The following is a 9897-nucleotide window of genomic DNA, read 5'->3' as shown; positions in this document are numbered from 1 at the left end:
AACAACCAAAAAAAACACAAGTTTATTAAATTAAGAACAAGATGAATGAGTTTTAACTGATTCAGCATGTTTTGATTACCTGGCACCTCCCAGTGTCAAGACTGCACATCACACACAGTATCCAACGACCACCTCACGTGCACGGCCCAATTAGTAAAAATGAAAAGGTAAACCTTTTTATTATTACCATTTGTGCTGAGCTGAAAGGTTTGAGAAATGGCAGATAAAAAATAGTAGAAAGTCTGGGTGACATTTGTAAGAAACATGTCAGAAAGGAAACATGATGGACTTATATAACTCCCATCGTTTATTGAGATAATAACAGTAAGATCGTGTGTGCCCACGTTGGAAATACTGTGAAGCATCACGCACAAAGCTACTACACTGGTTAGTGTTTAAATTGTTTGTTGTAATAGTAATAATTGGGATAGGACTGTGTTTGGGGCGTCTGGAGCTCCAAGTTTTCATTACCAGTATGTTGTTCAGCACACCTTATTTCTGCCTGCTTTTGCTTTTAAAACATTTAAAGGTGCAAACACATTTACAATTCAATCTATACTGACCAAGAACACAATGACCCACAGCTGAACTTAAACTAAATGAAGGTTGCTGGGTTTGTAGCTGCTAAAGTTGTTCATATAGGTTTCTAACAGCTTTATGGTTAGAATCTTCACTGAATACTTGCTGAAGTGTTCGCGTTCGAAGTATGTGGGAGGTGAGATTTTGCAGGAAGAGAAACTCAAGGTGAGTGAGAGCAGAAGCAGCTGCCCAGCTATTAGACTAAAATTAAAAAGTAAGGTTGTACGGGTTTGACAGAAGTAAGAGATTTATGCTTAGATCTCTTTAAAAATGTGGCAAAAATTTTAGCAGACCTGACACAGCTCGCGGCGTCTCAATTTGTGAGACAAAAGCATAAAAATTCTGCCCCCTGTTATGCATGTATGTATGTATGTATGGATGGATGGATGGATGTATGTATGTATGGATGTATGTATGTATGGATGTATGAATGTATGTATGGATGGATGGATGTATGGATGGATGGATGGATGGATGTATGTATGTATGGATGTATGTATGTATGTATGTATGGATGGATGGATGTATGGATGTATGGATAGATGGATGTATGGATGTATGGATGGATGGATGTATGGATGTATGGATGTATGGATGTATGTATGGATGTATGAATGTATGTATGTATGTATGTATGTATGTATGTATGTATGTATGTATGTATGTATGTATGTATGTATGTATGTATGGATGGATGGATGGATGGATGGATGGATGGATGGATGGAGCAGAACTTTGACTTTCAGGAGTTTTCTGTGCTTCATTTTGTCCGGGCCTTGTTCAGAGTTTGTTGCAGTCAGACTGGAAAAGCCAAAGGTTTGGACAGAACTGCTTTATTTGTGCATTCTGTTGAATTCCCGCAAATGGCTAATCACATGTCAAATTATACCGATTCTGTCCCTTCATATAACTGCAGGAATCCAGAGTGATTGCACGTTGAAAGTGAAAAATTGGATCTCAACATGACACACCTTTTCACTGTATGTTCCATGTAAAGCAGCTCACTGGGCTTTAATTAACACATCTTTACTCTAAATTGGTTCCCTTAGATCAGCATCCTGCTGTTCTGCCTGGATAAAAACGTGGATTGGATTAAAAAGCATGTAACGATACACCTCAGTAACCAAAGCTACGACCTCAATTTTTGACCTAAGCCAACCAGCTATTGTATTTCCACTTGCTCAGCAGAGGAGCTACCATTGATCATTATGCAGATTTACAGAAGGTACAAAATGGTAATTTAGCTTGATATGAAAACACAGCACTTTGATCAAGGTGGAGAAACTGCAGAGCTTTGTGATCTAGGAAGAAAATGCTTGATAACAACTGGGAATGCAAAATAATAGGATGTGCTGCAACAACAAATCTGTACTTCAGGGCTTAATGTAAACTCCGGTCTTCTCTTTAATTTTTTAAATTAACATGTTAATTGATATTTATTAGTGTTTGCCACTGTATTGTCCTATCCAGACATTTTTCGATGGTCATTGGGTAATTAGCTCATTTTCATAAAATGATAACAAATGCCTTTTTACCACTGGTTTCGTGTGCATGATTTTAGTATTACATAAAGAAAAAGGTAAATTAAATGTGAAGGTAGAGCTCTATAAATGTCTTTTTTTTCCACCGGCTCCAATAGGAAAGCTGTGCAAAATGCCATGCAAGGTCACCATGTTATTAATTACAGCTAAAATGTCATGTTAAATTTAAATTAAATTTACCCAGATAAAGAGTTTTGCCTTCAATGGCAATTTTAGTTATGATCTATGAAGATCATGTGCTTTTCAGCTGAGAAATTAATTTGGACATGGAGAGACATTTTAATTTAATAACTGTCCAAACCCAGTGATTAGAGGCTTGGCACACAATGACCAACATGATAATCCTACAAGATGTTTTCTGAACAATTAATTCTCTGTGCAGACTATTATCTGTGGGTGTATGCACGGTGAGTACAGTCTGAATTGGAAATACACCAAGGCACAGTCGCTTTCATTTTTTTGGCCGAGTAGGATTTGAGTCATAAATCTTAATGAATGAGTCTTATGTTGACAAAGATTTTTAATTGATCTATTTATGGCAGTTATTTTTTTTATGGTTTAGTTTTTAAGTTTTGAAAATAAGAATTTGGGCCCCAGGTTTTAATTTATTCAGTTTTTTTTTTTTTGCTATGCACACTTGGTCACAATTATACATTGAAGGCCTGCAGGTGCAAACTAACTATCAGTTTCGTTCTTTCCGGCCAGCAACACATTTTCAATAGGACTCCTTTATCCTTCAACCTTGTTTGACATGTTTGGGATCAATGACATGTTGGAACACCCATGTCTATCCCAGTTTCAACCATCATAGTCTTCACTTGATCCTAATTCAAAGAATTTGAATTTGCCCTCTGTTTATTATCCCAAAAATGTTGTACAATGGCTTAGTAGCACTGAGAGAGCAACAAATCCTTAGCATGATGCTGCTGCCACCCTTGTGTTTGATAGTTGGTTCAGTGTTTTTGGATTTGAAAGTCTCACCCTGACGTCTTTTAACATACGTCTTGTCGTTGTTTCCAAATAGCTCCATCTTGGTCTCTTGTGGCCATCAAACATTTCTCTAAAAGACACCTGGTTGTCCATGTGGAAAGCTGCAACTTTTAGTCAAGCCACGTTGAGGAAAAACTGATGCAATGGTTGACTGTGACATTGACATTCCAGCATCCACCAGTTTTTAGATTTTAACCTTAAGTAGTTCCTGATTTGTTTTTGAATACAATTTCCCTTCATCTGAAGGGTAACCGCTTGGGTCAGATGCTTGAAACGTCGACAGATTTAGGTGTTCCAATAGGACAGCAATCCCAAAAGCACATCACACTGGTTTTGTAATGTATAGCACAGTGAAGCCAAGCTTTTGGAAACCCTTAACCTTAGCTATACTGAAAATAAGAGGGTGATGCTTAAAAGTTGAGTCTGTGCCAAGAAACCAATCAATTTAAATGAATGCCACCTATTCTGATAAGAAGAAGAGTGGTCAGATATCCAGCCAGAAGTATGCCAGGCGCTTGTTGATCACAATAAAAAGTATATGGTCAAAGTGTAAGCTGCTGAAGGGCATTTAACCCAAAATTAGTGGTGGTGTATGTATACATTTGAGCCTGTGTGTATCGGTTAAATCCTACATGGATTAAAAAAAGACAATAAATCCACACTTAATCCCATTAAAGTTGTTTTTTGTATGATCATTGCAGCCTCAACGTAGAACAGCTCAAATAAATCATTAAAACGCCAAGATTAATATGAGATCCATCCCAAATGATGGATGGATTAACTTCAGCCCAACAAAATTCAGATCAGATTGCAACAAATAAGTATACTGACATCAAACACAGTTTGACCTTTAACTAAATTAAATAAATGAAAACTCCTTAATTCAACACTCTTCAAGGACAATACAAAAATATAATCTGAATATTTGTATTAATCTAGTGAAATAAAAAGTTGACATTTGCGTGAATAACAAACATTTCCCTGGTAGTAGGCATAAAGATCAGGTTCCACCAGGGGAACCAAGGAGTTCTACATTTTGAGTGTCCTCAGGAGTATGGTGGCCCCAAATAAGATGAAAAAGAATCAAGCCCAAAACATCAAGGTTCTTGGTTTCCTCGGCTCTCCGGCCAGACTGAGTGAGCAAACATGGGAGGTGACGGGGGACTCCACGATTTCTGGGACAGATCTTTAAAAGGTTTTTTAGGATATGTGGAAAAGGGAGCATCTCAGGCGACCAAGGCAAAGATGCTTGATAGATAGAAGAAGCAGACATTTTGAAAAATTAAAAGCATGTTCAAAGTATAATACACATTGCTACAAAGGATTTATGCTCGACAAGGTGAAAAAGACTCAAACAGGATGACAAATGTATCTAAACTGTGTCAAATTTCTGTTTAAGTGGAAATCTAAACTTTCTGTCTGAACAACTATGCCATTAATGGTAGAATTTGGCAGGTCAAAAGGCCTGCAGAACATTTGAAGTTAGAGAGACTGCTGAAAGGATATCTGCTGTGGAGTCCAGCAACAGTGAGATAATGTAAAAGTTTCCTGTTTTTTTAGTTTAGTTTACTGTTTATTAAGACCAGAGAGGCTCGAGATCAGGGGTCACCAACATAATGCCCGTGACAATATCTATAACAAAGCATGAAACATTTGTTTACGTTACATAAAGTTATGGTGAACTCTGACTCTTCTAGTTCAAAGATCAGTACCAGTAGCCCTTCGTATGACCAGTGAGATAGCTCTCACTTTCAAAAAGGTTGGTGACCCCCGCTCTAGATTACGTTTTTGCCAATATGTGAAAACGTGGAGGTAGATTGTTTTTAACCATATCCATGCTGTAATGTTCTGTTGTGGTTTTGGTTATTTTCAGTTAGCCGACTTTTCTGTTTTAGGATTTATTTCTGTGTTGTGTTGTTTTGTATTGGATTTATCCTTAACCGGTATTAGTCTTTATTTCAGCTAGTGTTTGTCCAGTCTTTGTCTTGCTTTTTACCTTAGGTTTAGTCAGTGTGCTCCGTTTATTATTTCCACCTGTGTTGGTTAATTAGTCCCGCCCTGCTCTTTTGTTCCGTTCATCTATTTAAGCCCGCTTTAGTTTTTGGTTTGTTGTCAGGACGTCTCGTGTTATCCCCATGTCCAAGTTCCCCGGTAAGAGTACTTCTCCTTGTCTGTTTTTGTTTAGCCTGCCTGTCCGTTTGCCCGTTTAACCTTCGGTTCGTCTGCTTTTGGAGTCTGCCTTGTTTTGTTGCCTGAAGCCACTTCTTTTGTCCCCTGAACCTTTTTGTTAATAAACCCCTTTTTGAAGCTACAGCTCTGTGTCCGGCTAACATTTGGGTTCTCCTTATACAATTCATTACATTACGTCCTGACCAACATGAACCCAAAGCCGACACGTTATCTCCTTTCTGGAGGAGCTAAGCTAACTCAGCCCGGCGCACTACTAACCTCCCACTCTCAAAGCTGTTCTTCACTGGACCTACCCTGTCAGTCCGCCTCATCGCCGTTCATCCCGGATCCGAACCTTTTTCTGGAGGTCGACGCCGAGATGATCTGGGAGCTCCGTCCCGACTTATCCCCTGAGTCGGTCCCGTTTCCTCCTCCTGACGCGGAGGCGAATGAATCTTCGCGGGCAGTTCTGTCCCGTCGGGAGGAACCGGCATCCCCGCTAGGCCCGCCGTCTCGCCGCCGAAGGAGGAAGCGCTCGTCTGCCGGCCCCCCATCCAGCAATGGCGGGCAGCCGCCCGATGAGTCAGTCCGGCCTCACCCGGCTGCCGAGTCCCTGGCTCGACCCACTTCCGGTCCAGCAGACAGGAGTTCCTCGCTTCCCGGAGTTGAGAGGCCTACAGCTCCCCCTGCTGGCGTCCGTGACTCGGAGTATCTGACACTGGAGAATAAAATAAGAACTTTTGCCCCCATCATCAAACGTCTCAGGGAGGCTCTACTAATTCATTATTCACAGGAGTTGGAGAAAAAATTAAAGGAGGTTGAGGGACATTACAGGTCAGCCCTCCGGTCATTTTACAGCCGACCAAAGTCTGTCCCCGAGGGTCTGGAAGACGCCTCGGCCCCTGAGTCTGTCCCCGAGGGTCTGGAAGACGCCTCGGCCCCTGAGTCTGTCCCCGAGGGTCTGGAAGACGCCTCGGCCCCTGAGTCTGTCCCCGAGGGTCTGGAAGACGCCTCGGCCCCTGACTCAGCCCCCGAGGGTCTGGAAGACGCCTCGGCCCCTGACTCAGCCCCCGAGGGTCCGGCGGACGTCTCGGCCCCTGAACCTGTTCCCCAGGGCCAGGACGGGGCTCTGGAGGATCTGCCTCTGCCCAAGTCTCCAGAGGGGATTCTGGAGGACCCGCCTCTGCTCAAGTCTCGTGACGCGTCGACCCAGGAGGGTCCGTCGCAGACGTCCGACGTGGGAACCCAGAGGGGTCCGTCGCAGACGTCCGACGTGGGAACCCAGAGGGGTCCGTCGCAGACGTCCGACGTGGGAACCCAGGGGGATCCGTCGCTGACGTCCGACGTGGGAACCCAGGGGGGTCCGTCGCTGACGTCCGACGTGGGAACTCAGGGGGGTCCGTCGTTGACGTCCGACGTGGGAACCCAGGGGGGTCCGTCGCAGACATCCGACGTGGGAACCCAGGGGGGTCCGGCGCTGACGTGAGACGTTGGAACCCAGAGTGGTCCATCGCGGACCTGCGACGTTGGAACCCAGGGGGATCCTTCGCTCTTCGGTCATCCAGGACCTCAGAAGGGGATGCAACAACCGGGACCCCCTGGAGACCTAGAGCCTCATGGTGTTCTTTACAAGTCCAGACCCCAGATAGCCCTCATGGACAGTCAGCTCTGGGAGAGACTTTATTGGACGTCTCTTTCTGAGACCCTCCAGGAGTTGATTCTGAGACTCCTGGTGGCTAAGGGTCTGACTTTGGTGCCTGAAGCCTGTAGCCCGGGGTCTCCTGGAACCTGCAGCCCGGGGTCTCCTGAAGCCTGCAGCCCTGTGGCCTCTGTAGTCTGTAGCCCGGTGGCCTCTGTAGTCTGTAGTCCTGTGGCCACCTCAGCAGCCTGTAGCCAGGCTCACACCTCAGCAGCCTGTAGCCAGGCCCCCACTTTAGCAGCCTGTAGCCAGGCTCCCACCTTAGCAGCCTGTAGCCAGGCTCCCACCTCAGCAGCCTGTAGCCAGGCTCCCACTTTAGCAGCCTGTAGCCAGGCTCCCACCTCAGCAGCCTGTAGCCAGGCTCCCACTTTAGCAGCCTGTAACCAGGCCCCCACTTTAGCAGCCTGTAGCCAGGCATTCCCTTCAGTCGCCTGTAGCCAGGCTCCCCTTTCAGTCGCCTGTCGTCAGGCTCCCCCTTCGGTCGCCTGTAGTCAGGCTCCTTCGTCTGTCGCCTGTAGTCAGGCTCCTTCGTCTGTCGCCTGTAGTCAGGCTCCTTCGTCTGTCGCCTGTAGTCAGGCTCCTTCGTCGGTCGCCTGTAGTCAGGCTCCTTCGTCGGTCGCCTGTAGTCAGGCTCCCCCTTCGGTCGCCTGTAGTCAGGCTCCTTCGTCTGTCGTCTGTAGTCAGGCTCCTTCGTCTGTCGCCTGTAGTCAGGCTCCTTCGTCTGTCGCCTGTAGTCAGGCTCCTTCGTCGGTCGCCTGTAGTCAGGCTCCCCCTTCGGTCGCCTGTAGTCAGGCTCCCCCTTCGGTCGCCTGTAGTCAGGCTCCCCCTTCGGTCGCCTGTAGCCAGGCTCCTTCGTCCGTCGCCTGTAACCAGGCTCCTTCGTCAGTCGCCTGTAGCCAGGCTCCCGCACCGGGAACCAGTGACCAGGCGCCGCCGCCTGTAGTCGCTAACCAGGCGCCGCCGTCTGTAGCCGCTAACCAGGCGCCGCCGTCTGTAGCCACTAACCAGGCGCCGCCGCCTGTAGCCGCTAACCAGGCGCCGCCGCCTGTAGCCGCTAACCAGGCGCCGCCGTCTGTAGCCACTAACCAGGCGCCGCCGCCTGTAGCCACTAACCAGGCGCCGCCGCCTGTAGCCACTAACCAGGCGCCGCCGCCTGTAGCCACTAACCAGGCGCCGCCGCCTGTAGCCATTAACACGGCGCCGCCGCCTGTAGCCACTAACCAGGCGCCGCCGCCTGCAGTCATTAACACGACGCCGCCGCCTGTAGCCACTAACACGGCGCCGCCTCCCGTAGTCTTTAGTCTGGCGCCTCTTTCAGCCTGTAGTTCGGCGCCCTCCTCAGCCTATAGTCCGGTGCCTTCCGCATCCTTTAGTTTGACGCCTTCCCTACCCTGTAGTCCGGCGCCGGATTCTGTCTTCTCTCTCTCCAGACCTCGCCGCCGGCCTCCTAGATTCCTGCTCCGCCGCCGGCCTCCTAGATTCTTGCTCCGCCGCCGGTCTCCGAGGTTCCTGCTCCGTAGACGGCCTCCGGGACGACCGCCGGAGAACCTGTCACGTCTGGGCCGTCCGCCGGGACGACCGCCGGAGAACCTGTCACGTCTGGGCCGTCCGCCGGGACGTCCACCGGAGAACCTGTCACGCCGGGGTCGTCCGCTAGAGAACCTGTCACGCCGGGGCAGTCCGCCAGAGAACCTGTCACGCCGGGGTCGTCCGCTAGAGAACCTGTCATGCCGGGGCAGTCCGCCGGAGAACCTGTCACGTCTGGGCCGTCCGCCGGGACGACCGCCGGAGAACCTGTCACGTCTGGGCCGTCCGCCGGGACGACCGCCGGAGAACCTGTTACGTCTGGGCCGTCCGCCGGGACGACCGCCGGAGAACCTGTCACGTCTGGGCCGTCCGCCGGGACGTCCACCGGAGAACCTGTCACGCCGGGGCCGTCCGCCGGAGAGCCTGTCACGCCGGGGCCGGCCGCCGGAGAGCCACTCACGCAGGGGCCCCCCGCCGGGAAGACCGCCAGACTTCCTGATTCGCTGGGGTCGTCCGCCAGGAAGACCGCCGGACTCTCTGTTGGGGGAACTGTTTTGGAGATTTTCTGTTAGTTTGGATTCGCCCGATGTGGGTTGTTTTCTGTTTTGGACTCTTGTTTTGGTTGTTTTGTCTTTTTTTTTCTGACCCTCCTGCCTGTAGCCCCCTCCACCCGCCCGGTCAGACTTTTATTTAGTTTCTTTGTAGAGACGTAAGGGCGTCTAGAATCCGCCCTTGAGGGGGGGGCTCTGTAATGTTCTGTTGTGGTTTTGGTTATTTTCAGTTAGCCGACTTTTCTGTTTTAGGATTTATTTCTGTGTTGTGTTGTTTTGTATTGGATTTATCCTTAACCGGTATTAGTCTTTATTTCAGCTAGTGTTTGTCCAGTCTTTGTCTTGCTTTTTACCTTAGGTTTAGTCAGTGTGCTCCGTTTATTATTTCCACCTGTGTTGGTTAATTAGTCCCGCCCTGCTCTTTTGTTCCGTTCATCTATTTAAGCCCGCTTTAGTTTTTGGTTTGTTGTCAGGACGTCTCGTGTTATCCCCATGTCCAAGTTCCCCGGTAAGAGTACTTCTCCTTGTCTGTTTTTGTTTAGCCTGCCTGTCCGTTTGCCCGTTTAACCTTCGGTTCGTCTGCTTTTGGAGTCTGCCTTGTTTTGTTGCCTGAAGCCACTTCTTTTGTCCCCTGAACCTTTTTGTTAATAAACCCCTTTTTGAAGCTACAGCTCTGTGTCCGGCTAACATTTGGGTTCTCCTTATACAATTCATTACACATGCCCTACAAAAAATATTCACACTGGTGTGCTCTTTCACATTTTGTCACAGTACAGCCAAAAATTCCTATGTATTTTATTGGGAATACATGTACTAAAACAACACAAAGTAGCTCACATTT

This window comes from Fundulus heteroclitus, chromosome 1, assembly GCF_011125445.2.
Source record: "Fundulus heteroclitus isolate FHET01 chromosome 1, MU-UCD_Fhet_4.1, whole genome shotgun sequence".
Lineage (NCBI taxonomy): Eukaryota > Metazoa > Chordata > Actinopteri > Cyprinodontiformes > Fundulidae > Fundulus > Fundulus heteroclitus.
The sequence above is the reverse complement of the archived record's forward strand: the minus strand, read 5'-3'. Positions refer to the sequence as shown.